Raw genomic sequence first — 23,865 nt, forward strand, 5'->3', positions numbered from 1 at the left:
GATATCATCTGTATACCTAAGGTTGTTGATATTTCTCCTGTCACTCTTAATTTCAGCTTGTGAGTCATCCAGCCCAGCATTTTGCCTGATATGTTCTGCATATAAGTTAAAGAAGCAGAATGACAATATACTGCCTTGACATAATCTTTTCCCAATTTTGAAGCAGTCTGCTGCTCCATGTCCATTTCTGACTCTTTGTACATTTTGTCAAATCCTGTGAGTGCTTGCCATCTACTTTCTGCACATTGTGTGTTCCTTTCTCTCTTGGAGATCATGACACATATACTGAACTTTTTTTCCCCTGGAACCTTGGTTTTTATCTCCAACTCATCAGCTCTATTAGTGGAAACTCTCATGCACATCTCCCTAAAATGAATCTGAGCAAAATTATATGTTCCAAACTAAAATTGCATTTCTCCCCTATATATGGCAAACATCCTCTTTCTCAGAGAGGTTTGTTTCCCTTTAAAGAGGGGCAGGCAAAGCCCAGCAACTAGAGAAGCATCTTTATGTTACCTGAGTGCCAGCAGCAGGCAGGGGATACCAGTGATGCTTAGAAGACTTTCTCATTTATTATTGGTTTATTGCCCTTCAAAGACAACAATGACTATTGATACTTTGTCATTAGCTCACATTTTATTTAGGTCTTTCCTACTTAAATTCCATTATTTTAAAAATTCTAGCATTTAAAGCTTAAGCATATATACACTGAAGTGAAGTGAAAGTCATTCAGTCATGTCCAACTCTTTGCAACCCCATAGATAGTCCATGGAATTCTCCAGAGAGGAATACTGGAGTGGGTAGCTGTTCCCTTCTCCAGGGGGTCTTCCCAACACAGGTCTCCCACATTGCAGGCAGATTCCATACCTGCAGAGCCACCATAAAGTAGATAACTAATGAGAACGTACTGTATAGAACAGGGAACTCTACTCAGTGCTCTGTGGTGAACTAAATGGGAAGGAAATCTGAAAAAGAGGAGGTATGGATATATGTATATATATGTATGTATACACTGTATATATAACTGATTCACTTTGCTGTATAGTAGAAACTAACACAACATTGTAAAGCAACTGTACTCCAATAAATTATTTCTTTAAAAGATCTTCAACAACATAGTGAGCAGATAGGGAGTTAGAAGTACAGAGCAGAATCTACCTCCTGAAACAGTCATGTGACATTTTCTAGAGTCAGATTTGTTTTGTTTTCTGTGTGTGATTTTTGGAAAATTTGATTAATATATTCCTGCTAATATAGCCAGTTTAATGATGAGTAGTTCTGGCACTACTTTCCAGCAGGTGTCAGAAATCCTAATTTGATCATTTCTAGCTCACAGAGGACAGTGCTAATATTTTCTTCTCCCATCCCTGGGACAGTTTCATCATTACCTGCACATCCTAAAACTGAATTCAATCACAGAGAACTAAAATGACAATGTTTACTGTGGTTAGCTGAAACTCCAATACTTTGGCCACCTGATGCAGAGAGCTGACTCATTTGAAAAGACCCTGATGCTGGGAAAGATTGAGGGCAGGAGGAGAAGGGGATGACAGAGGATGAGGTGGTTGGATGGCATCATCGACTCGATTGACATGGGTTTGGGTGGACTCCAGGGGTTGGTGATAGACAGGGAGGCCTGGCTTGCTGCAGTTCATGGGGTTACAAAGAGTTGGACACAACTGAGCCGCTGAACTGAACTGTGGTTAGAGGTTTATGGAGGAGGATGACATAAATCAAGTAATCAATGAAAAGAAATAAAGAGTCAAAAATAGTACAATTAAAACCCCAGATAGCCAGCAATACATTGCAAATGAGTAAGCGATTGAAGGTGCCAGTCAATGCTCAGCCTTCTATACTGTGCAACCTACCACTTAGCACAAACTCGTGCTCTCTGACTTGGCAGATTTAGAACAATTTTGTTATCCTAAAGATTGTCCTACACAATTTCTGGAGTACATGTGCTCCACTTCAGAAACAACTGATTGGTTATGTGATGGAACAACATTATGAAAATGCAAAGACATGTGTGTGTGTGTGTGTGTGTGTGTACTCAAATGATAAATATTCAACAGAGAGAAGAAAGAGAAAAAAAATAGAAAAATTCATGAGGTTAAATAGGATCCTATTTTCAGGGAAAAATAAAATTAGACAAATGGAACATTATACAGAGATTAAAGGAAATTCAAGATTAGTCAAAAACACTGAAAAAGTGAGATAAATCTCAACACAATTTCTTGAATTTGAGCTGTTTTCATAAAAAGGTATCACACAGGTTTTAAAATGGGAAAACAGAAAACTTCATAAGGAAAGGCAACCAGATGAGTATCTTTTTTTAAAAAACTGCTCACAAGGTCATGTTAGACAAGGGAATAGACATGTAGGCTTTGCAATGAAGGGTTATGATCCAATAAGCAAACATGAGGGCAGTTAATCTTCATATTAGAAGACTGTAGAAAGATATATTGGAGTATGTACAATATTAGATAACATCCCATTCATGAACCATCTCTGTGGAATTCATCTAAGGAAAATAACTAGTCAGGAAAAAACAAACACAAAACGAAAAATAAAAATAGTCTTGAAATGAAATTCAGTAAGTTTTTCAAAGATTTAGTATTTGGAAGTAGTAGTAAGAAAGGGAAGACCAATAAAAGCAAATTAAATATCTCCAAACTCTCATATCAATGATGAAAAACACAATTTGGGAAAAACTATGAAAGTATATAAAATAAAAGGCAATTAACAGTAAGCAGAGATGTATAAAAGAATGTCCAAATTCATAGATATGAAACAATATAGATAAAATTTTGAAAAATCATTAAGGGACTCTAAAAAATAATAAAAATAATAAATATAAGAAAAAATAAATATACAGATAAGTCATAACCCAACTTATTAGATATTATATTTAATGGGAACTCCTTTGTTAAAAATATGCTCTCACATTGAGTTCTCCCTTTATTCTCAGAAATTACACAACTAAGATTAATGAAAAATAAAGTACCAAATAAAATGAAGAGAAGAATACTGAATATATATAAAAAAGAAAAAAAAAGTTTTGAAAATATTAACCAACTCCTAAGTAAGGTCCCATGACTTCATGGGAGCTAGATGGGGAAACAGTGGAAACAGTGTCAGACTTTATTTTGGGGGGCTCCAAAATCACTGCAGATGGTGACTGCAGCCATGAAATTAAAAGACGCTTACTTCTTGAAAGAAAAGTTATGAACCTAGATAGCATATTGAAAAGCAGAGATATTACTTTGTCAACAAAGGTCCATCTAGTCAAGGCTATGGTTTTTCCAGTGGTCATGTATGGATGTGAGAGTTGGACTGTGAAGAAGGCTGAGCTCTGAAGAATTGATGCTTTTGAACTGTGGTGTTGGAGAAGACTCCCAAGAGTCCCTTAGACTGCAAGGAGATCCAACCAGTCCATTCTAAAGGAGATCAGCCCTGGGTGTTCTTTGGAAGGAATAGTGCTAAAGCTGAAACTCCAGTACTTTGGCCACCTCATGCAAAGAGTTGACTCATTGGTAAAGACTCTGATGCTGGGAGGGATTGGGGGCAGGCAGAGAAGGGGACAAAAGAGGATGAGATGGCTGGATGGCATAACTGACTCGATGGACGTGAGTCTGAGTGAGCTCCAGGAGATGGTGATGGACAGGGAGGCCTAGCGTGCTGCGATTTGTGGAGTCACAAAGTTTTGGACACGACTGAGCAACTGAACTGAACTGAACTGAAGTAAGGTCAGAGAAATAGAAGGAATTAAGTTTAAGATTCATATTTTTAAAGGTAAAGCATAATATTCTCCGGAATGTGTCTTCATTTATCAGTTTTGAAATATATAGCACTGTGATCCGTTCATATCCCAATCTTAGAACTGGAAAACCATACTCCATGTTTGCACAGGTTTAAAGATATTAACAAAATAATACAAAACATGAAAGAGCAAAACATAACAGATCTAGATTGATTATTGAGGTCCCAGAAGTCAAGAAAGAATTAGAAATAATATAATAGAAATTATGTCAGAAACAAATACTATAGTTGAAAGAACACAAAACCACAGCAACAACAAAATAATGCCTTAAGACAAATAGTAAAAGATAAGATACAAAGCAACCATAAAAATGGAAGAAAAGAAAGCAGTTTAACAGGAACATAGGCAAGCTATTATACTTAGAATAAAGGGAAATTAAACATGAAGAAAATAAGATAATAAGAATCAGAAGAAAAATCAAAGTAAGAAAATAGTATATATAGTAAAAGCTATCATTTTAAAAAATTCTGCAGATACAGCAAAAGTATTTTTTAACTACATATTTAGAAAAAGAGACCATGTGCCTGGAAATATTGATTCTGAATAAACTCCAAAGCATGTTCTAATAAACTTGATGAACTTAAAAAAAAAATGGAAAGAAGAATGAATGTGTTTTGGAAGCACTAAGGAAAAAAATAACATATGACTTAGTATAGAAAAAAACTGAAATATCATCAGGCTTTTCAGCATCACTGAAGTTCATTAGACATATCAATAGAAGTGATATTGTTGATAAATTAAATGAAAATGCAATTGATTCATAGTGTACAGAGATGCTATCACATATAAATATCATTATGAAAATTTGATGAATCTGTGTAACTTTTCCTTGGTAGAAGGAGAAATAAATTTGTTTCTATTTTATTTTCATTTTTCTAGTACCTACAAATTTCAATTAGGCATTACATTTTATTCTTGAAATGTGTTATCTTAACATATTGTGCATGTGAGCTAAGCTGCTTCAGTCTGGCCTGACCCTTTGCAACCCTACGAACCATAGCCTGTCAGGCTCCTCCGTCCATAGGATTTCCCTGATGAGAATCCTGGAATGGGTTACCATTTCCTACTCCAGGAGATGTTCCCGACCCAGAGATGGAGCCCACATCTCTCAAGTCTCCTGGATTGGCAGGTGCGGTCTTTACCACTAGCGCTACATGGGAAGCCCATCTTGACATATAAACATAAGGAAACACATGGTCAGACATTACCCTTGCCTTCTAATCCAGCATTTCCGCAGTCCACTCCAGTCTGCCCAAGTCACATGCATTTTGATACATTTTATATAGTTCAGTTGGTAAAGAATCCACCTGCAATGCAGGAGACCCCCCCCCCAGTCGATTCCTGGGTTGGGAAGATCCCCTGGAGAAGGGGTAGGCTACCCACTCCAATGTTCTTAGGCTCCCCTTGTGGCTCAGCTGGTAAAGAATCGCATGCAATGCAGGAGACCTGGGTTCAGTCCCTGGGTTGTGAAGATCCCCTGGAGAAAGGAAAGGCTACCCACTGCAGCATTAAGGCCTGCAGAATTCCATGGACTGTATAGTCCGTGGTGTCACAAAGAATCCGACACAACTTAGCGACATTCACTTTCACATAATACACAAAAAGTAGATGGCTCAATATGTGCTAAATAATACAGCATATATTTTTTCAACGGCACTACAAATAGTAAATCTTTCTCCCAGATACCCTAAAGCGCTTTGTAAATAATGAATATTTAAGAGCTCTGAGATTAAAACCTGTTGTCAGTATGGTTTGAATGAAAGGAAAAGGGGAGTTCACAGAAGTAACATAAGCCTTTCAAAAACGTTAATCAAGTTAGAGTGAAGGTTGAAGATAGGACCCAAGACTCACATGTCTGCCAACAGAGTGCAAAAGAGCAAGCTTTTTTCCTTAGAGTCTAATAAAATTCATGGTAGCATCACATGAAAGGGAATTAAGTTCATGGGAAAGCACTAAGGTGGATCACAAGAGAAATAGATAACCTAAGAAAAATTATGGTGGATTCATGTCAATCTATGCCAAAACCAATACAGAATTGTAAAGTAAAAAATTAAAAATAAATAAATTAATTAATTAAAAAAAAGAGAAAAATTAGCTCTGATTATTATAAAGCTTAGAACAATAGTCAATTCAGTTGCTCAGCGGTATCCAGCTTTTGTGACCCTGTGGACTGCAGCATGGCAAGCTACCCTGTCCATCACCAACCCCTGGAGCATGCTCAGTACAAGTAATTTATTCTACCAGTAAAATGAACTTTGCTTAGAGTTCGTTAAAAGCATTTATTGGATTTGAAAAAGGAAAAGGTACTTACAGATGCAATGGATAATACAACAAGCTGATAATAATAGTCTCAAAGTGAAGAGTCTCCTATGGTTTGTACTTGATATCAATTGTTTAAAAATGTCTCCAGGAAAATTCTGAGTCAGTTTTGACCCATCAAGAGTTTCTGATGCCTATTCATACATGATATCTATGAGAATACTTGCACAGAAAGGAACACCATGCATTGTCTCATATTCTTATCTCCACAAGTAGATAATCATACATGCCATTTGTACCACCACTTATACAATCAGGCAATTCATAGAGAGATGAAGTTTTTCAGTTACTGCCAGTTCTCTAACTACAGCTCTCCTTTCCTCAAATGACAGTGAAGGTGTTAGTCGCTCACTCATGTCTGCTTCTTTGCGACTCCATGGTCTATAGCCCATCAGGCTCCTCTGTCTATGGGCTCTCCCAGGCAACAAACTGGAGTGGGTAGCCATTAATTTCTTCAGGGGATCTTCCCAATCCAGGTATTGAACTCGGGTCTCCTGCATTGCAGGCAGATTTTTTACTGTCTGAGCCACCAGAGAAGAATTAAATAACCATGCTAATTTTTAAATCTCCATTTTATCCATAACACATATATATGAATGCAAAAGTGCTTACCAAAATGTAATCTATAGATGAATCAAAATCCCAATGTGCTAGAAAATATCAATTTTTGAATGTGTATATTCAAAATATGAAGCTAAGTACCTATGATTTTCGCCAACAAGATTTTTCATGGACAGGTAGTATCATCACTGAAACAGAAATGCAGAATGCATGCACTTAAACAGCAGGCAGTGTTTAGTCTTGTATAAAATCCCTTTACCCCTGAACCTCCTGTGGAACCCTAATGTGTGTTCTGGTCAGTGTCTTGGCAGCCCTTATTGCATAGAGTAGATAGAGAGAAGACAGAAAATAGAGCCATCATGGGACAATTCAATTAAAAATCCCCATTGATAAAGAGCTTCAGTCCTGGCTGCAGTAATTTTAATTGTGCAGGGCTTCCCTGTGATGAAGGCTCAGATGCAGGACACCCTGCTATTAATTGTGCAAGGTGTCCTCTAAAAGCTCTTCAGCCCCTCCTGGCAGTATAGATGTAGCAGCTTCTATCTGCAACCCTGCTCTCCCAGTGATCACAGGGAAACACAAAAACGGAATCTCCAGTCAAATGTTCACACAAAGAATAATGACTTCTAAAGTGGTGACATGTTTTATAAAGCTTCTGAGTGGCTTGCCTCCAATCTGTGTTAGAATAATTTTCACTGTAAAGAAGAGTAAAACTCATCTCCTTTTATGTTGAAAGAAGTAGATGTGGACCTTGTGTAAGTCTAAAATGGTAATGATGGAAAGAAATTGTGAAAAGTACTCAACCCACTAAGGGATCCACTGTGTTTGAAATCCTATCACAGAGATGCTAACTCACTCATTCTCTTGTGAAAGAAAATAATCCCAAATCACACAGGTGACTGTCAGCCCTGTCAAATATCAGTGAATAATTGATCATCAATCGTCCACACTCTCTCTCAAGAAGAATTGGAAAGCTGTCCAAAATTATTCTTCTCCAAGAAGAATTGGAAAGCTGTCCAAAGCTGTCCAGAGTATCACTGAGTGACCCCCAAGGCTACCACAGATGGTTAATGAGGTCTTTGTGGGATCTTTTGAAATTTTGCTTTTAATGTTTAAAGCCTTCTTTGTTTTTTTTTTTCTCACCCCAGATTCTTTTCAGACTCTCATGACTCCACTTTAATAATCTTCTTTATTATTTTGGGACACAGTGGAAATGAAGACAGCCTTTGCACTTGATTTATAAAGCACATATTACCATAGCAACCATACTGTAATTTTGAAAAAAAGGCATCTTTGTAAGAAACTGGATATCTAAATGAGAAATGATAAAAAGTGGTAAGGCCATTTATTTTTTTAAAGCTTATTCTCTTCCCCACCACTGCCTTATTTTATTTACGTTTTCAAATAGTCTATTATTTGTACACTTTCAGTAGGCCTGGGTTCAATAGAGTTCTAGCCATTGTTTCTGGATTCATGTGGAAGAGTTCCCATTTTCTGAGACACTCTATCAAATGTAGGTTAAAAAGTTTAACTACATACAACTTAGTGAAAAAAAATATGAAATCTTTAGCCTTTCTTTCTAAGACAATTCCCAAATATTAACAATTAAGCAGTTCTTGACATTGTAAGAAGAAAACCAGACTATTGGTTAAAATTCTTAACAGGGACTAGATGCTATGTTCTCAGTGAGTGAAGTTAGCAAGAACACTTTTATAACCAAGTCAAGCAGGCAGCAGTGTATCTGAAAGCAGGTGAGGCTCACGGGCATCCCAAGAATGGAGCCATAGCAGAATAGAAGTGTGTCATTTAGGGATGTAGATCTCTAGAAAGACACAGAGATTGGGACTTAACATCCTTCAGTAAATAAACACTGCATGCATGTTCATGATAATGTTAGGTAACTTACAAGCCTTGAATGACACAGCAATGAATAAATGGCTGAAGTCTCTGTCTACAGGGCGTTTCCCCAGTGGTTCTATGGTAAAAAAAAATCCACCTGCAATATAAGAGATCCAAGAGATGTGCGTTTGATCCTTGGGTGAGGAAGATTCCCTGGAGGAGTACATGGCAACCCACTCTAGTATTCTTGCCCGGAGAATCCCAGGGACGGAGAAGCCTGGAGGGCTACAGTCTATAGAGTCACAAAAATCAGACACTGAGACATTGAGCAATCAAACACTGAAGCAACTGAGTTTCTACATGTCTACAGGGAACTTAGAGGATAATGGAGAATAAAACATTACAAATCACATATATATATATGTATATGATATATAATGTTCTGACTAGGTTTGTTACAAGTGATGTGAAGAAAAACAGAAAAATATAATACAGGACCTGGGGGCTCTCATCTTCTGGTGTCATATCTTCTGACCTTTTCATACTATTCGTGGCATTCTCATGGCAAGAAAACTGAAGCAGGTTGCCATTTCCTCCTCCCAGACCATGTTTTGAGAGAACACTGCACTAGGACCCATCTGTCTTGGGTGGCCCTGCATGGCATGGCTCATAGCTTCTTGGAGTTAGGCAAACCCCTTCGCTACAAGGCTGTGATCCATGAAGGAGACAAAAGGTCCTGAACTAAACTCATATTTTTGCTTATGTTGGTAATAGAACAAAGAATAGGAATATATTGTTTGGTTACTGTTTTGTGGTAAATGTAAGAAGAAAAATCAATGCTTTTGCCTTTAGGCAGCTTTCTAGAAATCTAATACATAATAAAGAATTCAGTTGTTTTAAAATTGATAACATTTCAGTTAAGTGTGTGATGTCATTGCTGTGCTTGGTTTTTTGCTTTGATCTTTAGGTCAACTGCAGTAAGTGATTCAGGGGTATATTAATCAATACTTTTGTAAGTTCTTGGTACTTTCCTAGTGGCTCTGGGGTAAAGAATCTGCTTGCAGTGCAGGAAATACAGGTTTGATCCCTGAGCGGGATGGCAACTCATCCCAGTATTATTGCCTGGCAAATCCTGTTAACAGAGGAGCTTGGTGAGCTATAGTCCATGGGGTTGCAGAAGAGTTGGGTATGACTAAGTGACTGAACAACAGCAACCGCTGTGAGCTCAGTCATCTCATGCATTTTCTCCAGCTTTCCCATCTAATATATAATGACTTTATTTCTACTTCTCATATTCAAACTTACATAGGCTTTATGATGGATTTAATATACTCTCATTCACAGAGCCTTTCTTTTCAGTGGCCTATCACAAGGTATATGTTCGTTGTAGAAAATATGAAAATAACAGATCAGTACATTGACTTGTCTGAAGAGGTATGCAATAAATTGTGTGTGTGCACCTGTGTGTGATGAGAGAAACTGGCTTTCATATCACCGTTCGTGATTTTGATTTATCATGGTAGACCTACAGAGTCAATAAACTGTGAGTGTTGTCTTTCTATCCTAAGTGAGGTAAACTACACAATTTGGCACAGACATCTAATCACAATCACGGAGGCCCAGCTTAAGATCCCTTTAAAATTAAAGAAGGATCAAAATAACTACAAGATCAAACAAAAAATGAGCCTTTCTTTAAAAACAGGGGTATTCTCCATTAAATGCTAGATAAATGGAATATTTTGACTTGTTGTTCAGTCGCTAAGTTGTGTCTGACTCTTTGTGACCCCATGAACTCCAGTACAACAAACTTCCCTGTCCTTCACTATCTCCCAGAGTTTGCTCAGATTCATTTCCATTGAGTCAGTGATGCTATCTAACCATGCCATCCCTTGTTGCCCCCTCTCCTTTTGCCTTCAGTTTTGACTTAAAGCATCCTAACATTAATAGTGAATATTTTTATGTGAATATTTTGTAAGACAGTTACCTCTATGAAACAGAAGATGGATATTTTCCCGACTCTATCAACTCTCTCAGTTCAGTTCAGTTGCTCAGTCTTATCCGACTCCTTGCGACTTCATGAATCATAGCACACTAGGCCTCCCTGTCCATTACTAACTCCTGGAGTTCACCCAAACCCATGTCCATCAAGTCGGTGATGCCATCCAGCCATCTCATCCTCTGTCGTCCCCTTCTCCTCCTGCCCCCAATCCCTCCCAGCATCAGAGTCTTTTCCAATGAGTCAACTCTTCACATGAGATGGTCAAAGTATTGGAGTTTCAGCTTCAGCATCAGTTCTTCCAATGAACACCCAGGACTGATTTCCTTTAGAATGGACTGGTTGGATCTCCTTGCAGTCCAGGGGACTCTCAAGAGTTTTTTCCAACACCACAGTTCAAAAGCATCAATTCTTCAGCACTCAGCTTTCTTCACAACCCAACTCTCACATCCATACATGATCACCGGAAAAACTATAGCCTTGACTAGATGGACCTTTGTTGGCAGAGTAATGTCTCTGCTTTTTAATATGCTGTCTAAATTAGTCATAACTTTCCTTCCAATGAGTGTCTTTTAATTTCATGGCTGCAATCAACATGTGTAGTAATTGAAGAAAGTAGGGGAAACCACTAGACCATTCAGGTATGGCTTGAGTCAAATAAATCCCTTATGATTATACAGTGGAAGTGAGAAATAGATTTAAGTGACTAGAGCTGATAGATAGAGTGCCTGATGAACTATGGACGGAGGTTCATGACATTGTACAGGAGACAGGGATCAAGACCATCCCCATGGAAAAGAAATGCAAAAAAGCAAAATGGCTGTCTGGGGAGACCTTACAAATTGCTGTGAAAAGAAGAGAAGTGAAAAGCAAAGGAGAAAAGGAAAGATATAAGCATCTGAATGCAGAGTTCCGAAGAATAGCAAGAAGAGATAAGAAAGCCTTCTTCAGCGATCAATGCAAAGAAATAGAGGAAAACAACAGAATGGGAAAGACTAGAGATCTCTCCAAGAAAATTAAAGATACCAAGGGAACATTTCATGCAAACATGGGCTCGATAAAGGACAGAAATGGTATGGACTTAACAGAAGCAGAAGATATAAGAAGAGGTGGCAAGAATACACGGAAGAACTGTACAAAAATATCTTCACGACCAAGATAATCATGATGGTGTGATCACTCACCTAGAGCCAGACATCCTGGAATGTGAAGTCAAGTGGGCCTTAGAAAGCATCACTACAAACAAAGCTAGTGGAGGTGATGGAATTCCAGTTGAGCTATTTCAAATCCTAAGAGATGATGCTGTGAAAGTGCTGCACTCAATATGCCAGCAAATTTGGAAAACTCAGCAGTGGCCACAGGACTGGAAAAGGTCAGTTTTCATTACAATCCCAAAGAAAGGCAATGCCAAAGAATGCTCAAACTACCACACAATTGCACTCATCTCACATGCTATTAAAGAAATGCTCAAAATTCTCCAAGCCAAGCTTCAGCAATACGTGAACCATGAACTTCCAGGTGTTCAAGCTGGTTTTAGAAAAGGCAGAGGAACCAGAGATCAAATTGCCAACATCTGCTGGATCGTGGAAAAAGCAAGAGCGTTCCAGAAAAACATCTATTTCTGCTTTATTGACTATGCCAAAGCCTTTGACTGTGTGGATCACAATAAACTGTGGAAAATTCTTCAAGAGATGGGAATACCAGACCACCTGACCTGCCTCTTGAGAAACCTATATGCAGGTCATGAAGCAACAGTTAGAATTGGACATGGAACAACAGACTGGTTCCAAATAGGAAATGGAGTACGTCAAGGCTGTATATTGTCACCCTGCTTATTTAACTTATATGCAGAGTACATCATGAGAAACACTGGGCTGGAAGAAGCACAAGCTGGAATAATGATTGCGGGAGAAATATCAATAACTTCAGATATTCAGATGACACCACCCTTATGGCAGAAACTGAAGAGGAACTAAAGAGTCTCTTGATGAAAGTGAAAGAGAAGAGTGAAAAGTTGGCTTCAAGCTCAACTTTCAGAAAACGAATATTATGGCATCTGGTCCCATCACTTCATGGGAAATGGGGAAACAGTGGAAACAGTGTCATACTTTATTGGGGGGGGGCTCCAAAATCAGCTCTCTACTGTGGTTCAAATAGATCAAGTTCTTGATTTTTCTTTAAGAATAATTAACATTCATCATGATTTTATCTACAGATTAGTTGAGACTACTCTCTTAACTCATTAATCTAAATAGGTAACAGGATATCAGATGTGGAACTGAATGGTTTTACAATTTTTTGCACAGTGGTCACACTTAATTTGAATGTATCATTAAATTGTATATGGAGTTATTTCTCCATCAGTTCTCAAAAATAAAAGGGGATTGAAGCATACAAATTTTATAAAGCAAGAAATTCTTTTGAAAGAAGTGTGTTTCAGTTTGTTGTGAATCTGAAAACTACCAACATTATATTATGGAGAATACCATTTAAAAATAAAATTTAAAATAAAACAACAGAAAGATGCCCTAATTTCATTAGTCATTAAAGCCTTAAAACATCCACCATGTTGTTTTAATATATTGACAACTGATACATCTCCATTTTGAACAAATCCCTTTTAATTTTTATTTACATTAAGTAAACTGTGAGTTTTCATGCCTGAGCAAATAGTTGTTGTTGTTGTTTTTGTTGTTGTTTTTCCCAGAGAATGACCTCTAACGTAAAAGATTCAGGCAAAACCAAATTTCAACTAGAATAATGATAGACTAAACATGTATTAAACAGTGGTTTATTTCTAGTTAAAGTGTGTGTATAGAAAATTCTGTTGCTGTTGTTTAGTTGCTAAGTCATGTCCAACTCTTCTATGACCCCAGGGAGGCCCACCAGGCTCCTCTGTCCATTGGATTTCCCAGGCAAAAATACTGGAGTGGCTTGTCATTTCCTTCTCCAGGGGATTTTCTTGAGCCAGGGACGGAACCTGTGTCTCCTGCATTGGTAGGCAGATTATTTTTCACTGAACCAACTGGGAAGCCCATATAAAAATATACCTCATTGACAATAATACATGGTGCATTTGTTTGAGTTGTGACTTTATTACTCTAGTGTTAGTTGCTCAATTGTGTCCGACTCTTTGTGATCCCATGTACAGTAGCCCACCAGGCTCCTCTGCCCATGAAATTCTCCAGGCAAAAATATTGGAGTGCTTTGCCATTCTCTTTTCCAAAGGATCTTCCAGACACAAGGATCAAACCTGGGTCTCCTGCATTATTTGCAGGTGGATTCTTTACCAACTGAGCCACCAGAGAACCTTCATTACTCTAAAAGGTATTTTTTATTAATAGGAAAAAATGCATTTTCCCATACAAGTTCCTAAATTCAAGCTATACTCATAATGCTCTATAATCTCAAGATTTTATGTAAAATATTTATAATGATTATTTTCCACTTAAAGATACAAAGAAGTTTTTCTCAATGTTGGTGAGAACGTTTTCTGATACATTTTTAGTAATTCAAATGCCATCCAGTTGCCATAGCCTATTTGTTATTCCATATAGATTTTATTTCATGAAGGCCTAAGTATAATCTTCAAATAAAATTGCCCTGTATCTCTACCAATCATAATTATTTCTTTTTTAGTTGAATATAGATGATTTACAATATTTGATAGTTTCAGGTATACAGCAAAATGATTCAGTTATATATGTATTTTTCAGATTATTTTCTATTATAGGTTATTACAAAATTTGAACTTAATTCCTTGTGCTATATAGTAAATCCTTGTTGCTTATCTATTACATGAACTGGAGTTTGTATTTGCTAATCTTATACTCCTAATTTGTCCCTCTTCCATTGGTAATGATAAGTTTGTTTTCTATGTCTGTGAATCTATTTCTTTTTGTATATAGATTCATTTGTAATATTTTTTTTTTGCATTCCAAATGTATGTAGTATAATCTGGTATTTATCTTTCTCTGTCTGATTTACTTCACTAAGTATAATATCCCCTTGGTAGATCCATGTTGCTGCAAATGACAATATTTCATTCTTTTTCATGGCTCAGTAATATCCAGCTCTGAGTGTGTGTGTGTGTGTGTGTGTGTGTGTGTGTGTATGTGTGTGTGTGCGTGTGTGTGTGTATGTGTGTGTGTGCACGTGTGTACACACCACATCTTCTTAAGCCAATCATCTATCGATGGGTGCTATGTTATTTCCTCGTATTGTCTATTATAAATAGTGCTGCTGTGAACACTGGGGTGTATGTGTCTTTTTGAATTACATTTTTTGTCTGGATATATGCTCAGGACTGGGTTTGTTGGATCATATGGTAGCTATTTTTAGTTTTTTGAGGAGCATCTTTATGTATAGTATAGCATATAGTATTTAATATGGCAATCCACTCCAGGACTATTGTCCGGAAAATCCCATGGACAGAGGAGCCTGGTAGGCTACAGTCCATGGGGTCGCAAAGAGTCGGACACGACTGAGCGACTTCACTTCACTTCACTTCAAAATACTATATGGGTTCCCTAGTGGCTCACACGGTAAAGAAACTGGATGCAATGAAGAAATGCATCCTTGGGTCAGAAAGATCCCCTGGAAAAGGGAATGGCTACACAGTTTAGTGTTCTTGCCTGGAGAATCCTATGGACAGAGAAGCCTGGTGGGCTAGAGACTATGAGGTCTCAAAGAATACCCTATAGTATTTAACTAGTCTCAAAATCGGAGAAGGCAATGGCACGCTACTCCAGTACTCTTGCCTGGAAAATCCCATGGACAGAGGAGCCTGGTAGGCTGCAGTCCATGGGGTCGCTAAGAGTCTGACACGACTGAGCAACTTCACTTTCACTTTTCACTTTCATGCATTGGAGAAGGAAATGACAACCCACTCCAGTGTTCTTGCCTGGAGAATCTCAGGGACAGGGGAGCCTGGTGGGTTGCCATCTATGGGGCTGCACAGAGTCAGACACGACTGAAGCGACTTAGCAGCAGCAGTCTCAAAATAATTACCACTACAAGGACAGGGGCCTAACACATTCTTTAAGGCAGTACTATTTTTTCAGTCTCTTATAAATCACATGTTGTTAATATCATTGTGAAAGGTCACAATCTATAAGGAAGCAACATGGCACAATCTGGAGATAAACATATTTGGGGACCAGTCAAACCTGGATGAAAACACTGGTTCCATCATTTACAAATTGTATGAGAATTTGCAAGTCTCAATTCCCTAAGGAGTAAAATCAGTTTTAAAAATAACTAACTTAACTGTAGTTGTGAGTTTCAGAGCTATTTACCTGCTCCCACTCTTATAAAGTATCATTTGTCCAAGAAGCCTAGGTAGGTAGACAGATAATCTATTATGTTTAAAAATTTCCTTAATATTGAGCTATTCTTTGAATATTATTTATACAGTGTAACTACATTTTATTGTAATAATTACAAACACAATCATTACTACCATTGCAATGTCCTGCAATCATGAACCTTAAAAACCTCTTTATAAACAATAGCATATCTATTCTCAAATATTACTATGAGTGATACATCTTCATTCATCAGAAAAGTGGTATATGTAAAAAATCTTAAGTCACTCTTAGGTATAGCAGATGTGATATAATTAGTAGTTCGAGAAACAAAGATTTAAACCCAACTGTGAGCATCCCCAAAGTCTTGCTCTAAGAGGAAAATAGTTTCCTCTCTGTGATTTCCAGAGATTTTTTAGAGGGTAAAGTCTTTAAAGGTTATACCAGTTGAAAAATCATTCTCATTTAAATTATCAAACAGCATTTGGTGCCAAGGTAGATAGCACATGCTAGAAACCAAGTATGGCAAATGATCCTTGCCTTAAAACATGTAGCTGGTAGGACCACACATAAGTTAGAAATTTGAGGATATGTGGTGCAAATAGTAAAGAAATCCGTTTGGGGTATTCTGGTGGAGTTGCATTAATGAAGAACAAAATTATTCAATATTTATTGAAAATTTATTATAGCTATTCATTTTCTTGTAATAAAATATTCTTTCATTTATGTTTATTAAAACATATTTGACATTTTCATGGAATTACTCTTTTAGAAAATAACAGAAATTAAGAATATTCACTTTTAGTAGTCATAAGGGTAATTTCATTAAAATTTCATTAGATGTACATATTTGAAAAAATTTCCAACTGTGAATACAAATATAAAAATAATATACATATTGGAAGAGGTATATGTAATGCAGAGTATTTGCATATCAACCCAATACAAAATAAATACTTTAAAACAATACTTTAGAAGTTTAAAAATTTTTACTTAAATAATATTTCGCTACACATGTTTAAGAATTAACATGTAAAATATCATCATCATACTCAGGAATGAATTATTGGCATATAGTGAACTGATAAAATAATCTAAACTTCATGTGGGGCAATCAAAGTAATTTCCTCCTAAAATGTGATATGTAGTTCTCTGTAGGAAATCTCCCCAAATTAAGATTTAATATGTTTCTTAAATTCCCAACAATGTTATATATGCCTGAAATTTGAATAAACAGAAGTAGACATAATTAAGATCATGACAAGAAATAAGAACATGGAAAGATTGGAGAACTAGATGAGTTGTATAAACATTCAATGGGAAATTTTAGGAAGTCGGTGTAATTGTTCATAAAATTATATAATAATTGAAACTGTCTCAGTACACACACACATATACTTCAATTATTTACATAAATGCAAAAAAGTGATCAATAACTCTTTCAAATTAACTACATCGTAAGACAGAAAGATGGATGATATCAAATGATCACTTCTGTAAAAAAAATAAAATAACATAAAATAACACTGAGAAATGACTACTAACTAGCAAAACTTGAACATAAAAGTTAATCTCTCATGCAAGTTTCCTTTTTCTACTGTTAAGATCAATCATTTCTGGTATCTCTCAGTCCAGTCACAGAAACAATTACTAATAGTCTATGATCAATATCTGTAGAGGATCACTATTTCAAGGCCATGATATATCTGTCATTTGTGGTCTCTACATATACCAAGGCAGCAGTATAACAACACTTTGTGGTAACAGATAAGCATAACTTGTATACCATGGAAATTAGAGCATCCTGGTGAATTGCCTGTATGCCTATGTGAGGATGGGCTTCCTAGGTGCTAATGGTAAAGAATTTGCCTGGGCAGGAGATGCAAGAGATATGTGCTCAATCCCTGGGTTGCAGAGATCTCCTGGAGGAAGAAAATGGCAACCCACTCCAGTATTCTTGCCTGAAAAATCCCATAGACCAGAGGAATCCATGGGGTCACAAAGAGTCTGACATGACTGAACACACACACACACTAAGTAAGGATGAAATCAGTAGGTCTAGCATTATGTCATGTGGGTGCTTCACATTATTTATTTTAATTTTGCCCCTTTAAATAGCAAAGCCAGACACATAGTCACATATATTCATAAAAGAAACTTGTGATAAATATAAGTCATGCTCATTATCAGGCAAATTGTTTGATTTTTTAAATGTAATTATTCATTTCAGTAACATGAACCAAAAACGAGATAAAATTTAAAGTTTGTAAGGTGAACTGGGACACAAAATTGGGGAACATGCATAAAGTGTTTAAGACAAGAAAAAAATCCAAATAAGGAGAAGACAGACTGCATGTAGAGGAACTTGAAGTATTCCTTATAATTGATGAACTAAGTGACTCTGGGGGAAAGATAAGAGATGCAACTAGAAAGATAGGGAGGTACAACATTGTGTAATTGTTTGGTGTGCCATTGTGAATTCCAGAGGGAAGACTATAACAGTGACATTGGGAATAACAAATTGGTAGATAACACATATGGGACAAGGAAATGGGTTTTGAGGTTCATTAGAGATTTAAGACAAGAATCTATGATACATATATACAATGGAATACTACCCAGCCATTAAAAGAAACACATCTGAGTCAGTTCTAACGAGGTGGATGAACCTAGATCCTATTATACAGAGTGAAGTAAGTCAGAAATCAAAAACAAATATATAGTAATTCATATATATGAGATCTATAAAAATGGTACTGATGAATCTATTTGCAGGGCAGCGATGGAAATGCAGACATAGAGAACAGACTTGTGGTCACAACAGGGGCAGGAGAGAGTGGCACAAATTGAGAGAGTAGCATTGAATGTATGTAGCATCACTGTATGTAAAATTAGATAGCCTGTGAGAATTTGTTGTATGATGCAGGGAGCGCAAATGAGGTGCTCCGTGACAACTTAGAGAGGTGGAATGGGATGGGAGGTGGGAGGGAGGTTCAAGAGGGAGGGGACATATGTATACTTATGACTAATTCATGTTGATGTACGGCAGAAACCAAAATAACATTATAAAGCAATTATCCTCCAATTAAAAATAAATAAATTCAGTAATAATAAAAATAATAATGGCAACACTCCGACCAAACAGGCTGTTCTATTTCCTCCAAAATTATATACTTACATGGTAAAGATTGGAAAATAATTGTCAGCAATCCTGATAATATGTTAACTCCAGGGTACATCTGGGAAGTATAAAGTACACCAGAAGAGTAAGATGGTAAAGGAGGAGAATAAAGAGAATTAAGGAGTTAATACACTAGATTGTCAAATATTGTAGGGGTTGATACAATTTTAAGATTAAAATGATGGAAATCATCTATGGACCTATTAATGTTACCATACCTAAGCTCATACTACTTGCCACATAACAGGCTGGTAAATGGGGAGAAGAGTTGTTGAGGCAAAGAATATTGACTTTATTTGGAAAGCCAGAAGACTGAAAAGAGGGTGGACTAGTGTCCCAAAGAACCATCTTGCCCAGGTTTGGATGCTAGCTTTCTTTACAGACAAAGAGGAGGGAGTTAGGAGGTAAAGTAAAAAGGTGACAAGTCACTGTGATTTTTTTCATGGGTATAGGGCATTATTTTTTAAATTTAATTAATTTGACTGCATCAGGTCTTAATTGGAGCACTCAGAATCTTCATTGCATCATGAAGAATCTTTTGATGCAGTGCATGGACACTCTAGTTGCAGCCACAGGCTTACTTGCTCAGTGGCATGTGGGATCTTAGTGCCCCTACCAGAAAAGGTCTCCTACAATGTGAGACTGATTCTTCACCACTGAACCACCAGGGGAACCCCTGGGTCATTATTTACTTTAATCTGTAACCAACATCACTTTTATAAATTTTAAAAAGAATAATGTTCTTTACCAGCTCTGTAGGGGGCTATGGTGACTTACTGTTTGCTTTTCATGTGTTTAACTGGACCTTACTCCATTGTGAACTTTATGTAACACATCAGCATGTCATTTTGATATATGATGCTTTGTCTAAAAAAATGTATATGATTAGGCTTTTGACTTCTAACAGATGGAACATTTCTTGGAGCTTTCTGAGAATCTGGTTTCCAAGTTATAATCCTCAATTTAGCTAGAATAATATTCCCTTTTCTTCTTTTTAAAAAGTTCCAATATGGAGTCAGATTTGTTCTTCCCTATTATGCTAATGTGATAATCATCAATGACTTGAAGAAGGGAAACTTCAGTGCAGTGAAAAGGTGGACAGTATATTCTAGCACTGTCCAACAGAGTTTTCTGTGAAGACGAAAGTGAACTGTCCACAAAGCCAGCATGGCAGCCTTAGCCACAAACAACTCTTGAACAAATGAAATGTGGCCAGTGTCACTGAGAAATGACATTTATTCTAACTGAATTAAGTATTAGTGGCCTAGGGACTTCCCTGGTATTTTATTGGCTAAGACTCTGCACACCCAATTCAAGAGGACCAGGTTCAATCCCTTGTCAGGGAACTAGATCCAACAAGCCACAGCAAAGATGAAAGACCCTGTATCCCATACCTAAGATCTAACAGAGCCAAATAAATAAATAAATACAATAAATATTAGTAGTCTCAAGTAGCTACAGTACTTCTAATCATAGAACTACAGACTTCAGAAGTTAATATGCAGTAAGAAACATTGATATAAATGATACTTTCAAAAGATCCTATAAAAAGATAAAATCATTTGAAATAATCTATTGATTTTCATGAATGTACCCATGATGGATTAAAAGTAAACATTATAAATGATACTGGGGGGAAAGGTAGAGATGAACAAGGTGAAGAAAACGAAATATAAGTAAACTGTGAAAAACAATCTTAATATTTGTTGAGTAGTTCCTGAATTAATTTTCTGTAAAAGTGATAAAGCTATGATGCAGTTAAAAGTATATAATTGTTCAGTCACTCAGTCATGTCCAACTCTGAGACCCTATGGACTGTAGCATGCCAGGCTTCCCAGTCCTTCACTATCTCCTGGAGTTTGCTCAAACTCATGTTCATTAAAAATATAGTTAATATATTAACTATATATTATATAATTTGTTGTTGTTGTTCAATCGCCCAGTTGTGTCCAACTCTTTGCTACTATATAGTCTATTTAACATATAGTTAATACATGAAAAATATAGTTAAAATATAGTAAAAGCTTATTTTTCTGCCTTGACATATATCCCTGGTTACTCTCTATCTTCCCAAGTAGATCACTTCTGTTTTTACCTGATTTATATTGCAAGAGGCTGCATTCCATCAACTACATTTCTCAGATTCCTTTGATCTATAACCTTCCATTAAGTTTGTCCATTGAGAGGAATCAGAATATCCAAGAACAACAGAATGGAAAAATCAGAGCATCCATTGTACCTGAAGGGCATTTCCCTCCTCCCTCCTTGACACCACTTGTCTGACAGTTTCTCTCAGCTCATCCTCTTCCTGCCCCTTCTCTAGCTATAGATCTCACTATCCCCTGCAGTCCCAGTAGGAAGTTATTATGGTTTTTATTGTTGATTGACCTGGTATTTAATAATTATTTCTTTCTTTCTTTTTTTAATTTTTAATTTTTACTTTATTTTACTTTATAATACTGTATTGGTTTTGCCATACATTGACATGGATCCACCACGGGTGTACATGAGTTCCCAAATATGAACCCCCCTCCCCCCTCCCACCCCATATCATCTCTTTGGATCATCCCCGTGCACCAGCTCCAAGCATCCTGTATCCTGCATCGAACATAGACTGGCACTTCGTTTCTTACATAATAGTATACATGTTTCAATGCCATTCTCCCAAATCATCCCACCCTCTCCCTCTCCCTCAGAGTCCAAAAGTCTGCACTACACATCTGTGTCTCTTTTGCTGTCTCGCATACAGGGTCTTCATTACCATCTTTCTAAATTCCATATATATGTGTTAATATAGTGTATTGGTATTTTTCTTTCTGGCTTACTTCACTCTGTATAATCAGCTCCAGTTTCATCCATCTCATTAGAACTGAATTCAAATGTATTCTTTTTAATGGCTGAGTAATACTCCATTGTGTTTATATACCACAGTTTTCTTATCCATTCATCTGCTGATGGACATCTAGGTTGTTTCCATGTCCTGGCTATTATAAACAGTGCTGTGATGAACATTCGGGTACATGTGTCTCTTTCTATTCTGGTTTCCTTGGTGTGTATGCCCAGCAGTGGGATTGCTGGGTCATAAGGGAGTTCTATTTGCAATTTTTTAAGGAATCTCCACACTGTTCTCCATAATGGCTGTACTAGTTTGCATTCCCACCAACAGTGTAAGAGGTTTCCCTTTTCTCCACACCCTCTCCAGCATTTATTGCTTGCAGACTTTAACCCCCTCCACACCTCTGGAAACATTTCATTAAACTCTCTTTACTTATACCCTTTAAATGGATAATATGTGTCCTGTAAAGCCTAATTAATTGGAAATGAAGAGTAGGCCCAGAAATCAGTCCCTCAAATTGAGATTCTGTCATTGAGTGTCTAATATAGTTGATGGACTCAAAGATTACATTCTTGCCAGGGAGAGATGCTGCTGCTGCTGCTGCTGCTAAGTCGCTTCAGTCATGTCCGACTCTGTGTGACCCCATAGATGGCAGCCCACCAGGCTCCCCCATCCCTGGGATTCTCCAGGCAAGAACACTGGAGTGGGTTGCCAATTCCTTCTCAAAGCATGAAAGTGAAAAGTGAAAGTGAAGTCACTCAGTCGTGTCAGACTCTTAGCGACCCTAGGGACTGAAGCCTACTAGCCTCCTCCGTCCATGGGATTTTCCAGGCAAGAGTACTGGAATGGGGTGCCATTGCCTTCTCTGCATCAGTACATGACTACTAGAAAAACCATAGCTTTGACTCTAGAGACCTTTATTGACAAAATGATGTCTCTGCTTTTTTTTTTTTGATGTCTCTGCTTTTTAATACACTGTTTGTCATAGTTATTATTCTAAAATTCCTTTAATTTCATGACTGCATTCACCATCTGCATTGATTTTGGAGCCCAAGAAAATGAAATCTGACGCCGTTTCCACATTTTCTCCATCTATTTTCTATGAAGTGATGGGACCAGAAGCCATGATCTTTGTTTTTTGAATGTTGAGTTTTAAGCCAGCTTTTTCACTCTTCTTTCACCTTCATCAGAACCCTCTTTAGTTCCTCTTCACTTTCTGCCTTTAAAGTGGTATCATCTGCATATCTGAGGTTGCTGATATGTCTCCTGACAATCTTGATTTCTGACTCCAGTTTGTGATTCATCCAGCCTGGCATTTTGTTGATTTACTCCACATCTAAATTAAATAAGGAGGACTGTAGTATAGAGTGAAAGAGTAAAGGAAAGCTAATTTAAAACTCAGTAGATATGTTTAATACCACAGGTGGAAGGTTAGAAAATACCACAGATGGAAATTTGGGGAGTTTAAAAATCAAACAGTATAAAATATTTGGAGAGAAAGACAAGGCAACAAAGAAAAAATAGAGAGAAAAACTTAAGAGAAATATGGGGCAAGTGAAAAGCTCTTGAATATTTAATTATAACTGTAGAAGAAGACATGAGAGAAAATACAGAAGAAACAATATATTAAGTGACAATGGTCAATGAATTGTGAAAACTGCTGAAAGATCTGAAACCAACTAAACAGGAAGCAGTATGAACCCTAGAAAAGATAGATAATCAGACCTATCTAGAGACTGCTAACACGGCAGGAGACTAGAGATGATGAGCAGATTTGGGGGGTAACAACAACAACAACAACAAAATAAGAAACATCAAAAAGTACAGCAGCTTCCTGTTGACAGAAAACCATTGAATGACATCTTCAAAGAGATAACCAAAAAAACAGATGAAACGGCCACTTGCTCCCAAAATAAAAGCACATTGAAAAATTCCAGTCAGAGAAATTGATCTAATTTGACACCACCAAATTATGCTAAAGGAATCATTAAAGCAAGCTATTCGTGA

The sequence above is a fragment of the Oryx dammah genome, unplaced genomic scaffold (genome assembly GCF_014754425.2).
Source record: "Oryx dammah isolate SB20612 unplaced genomic scaffold, SCBI_Odam_1.1 HiC_scaffold_1, whole genome shotgun sequence".
Classification (NCBI taxonomy): domain Eukaryota; kingdom Metazoa; phylum Chordata; class Mammalia; order Artiodactyla; family Bovidae; genus Oryx; species Oryx dammah.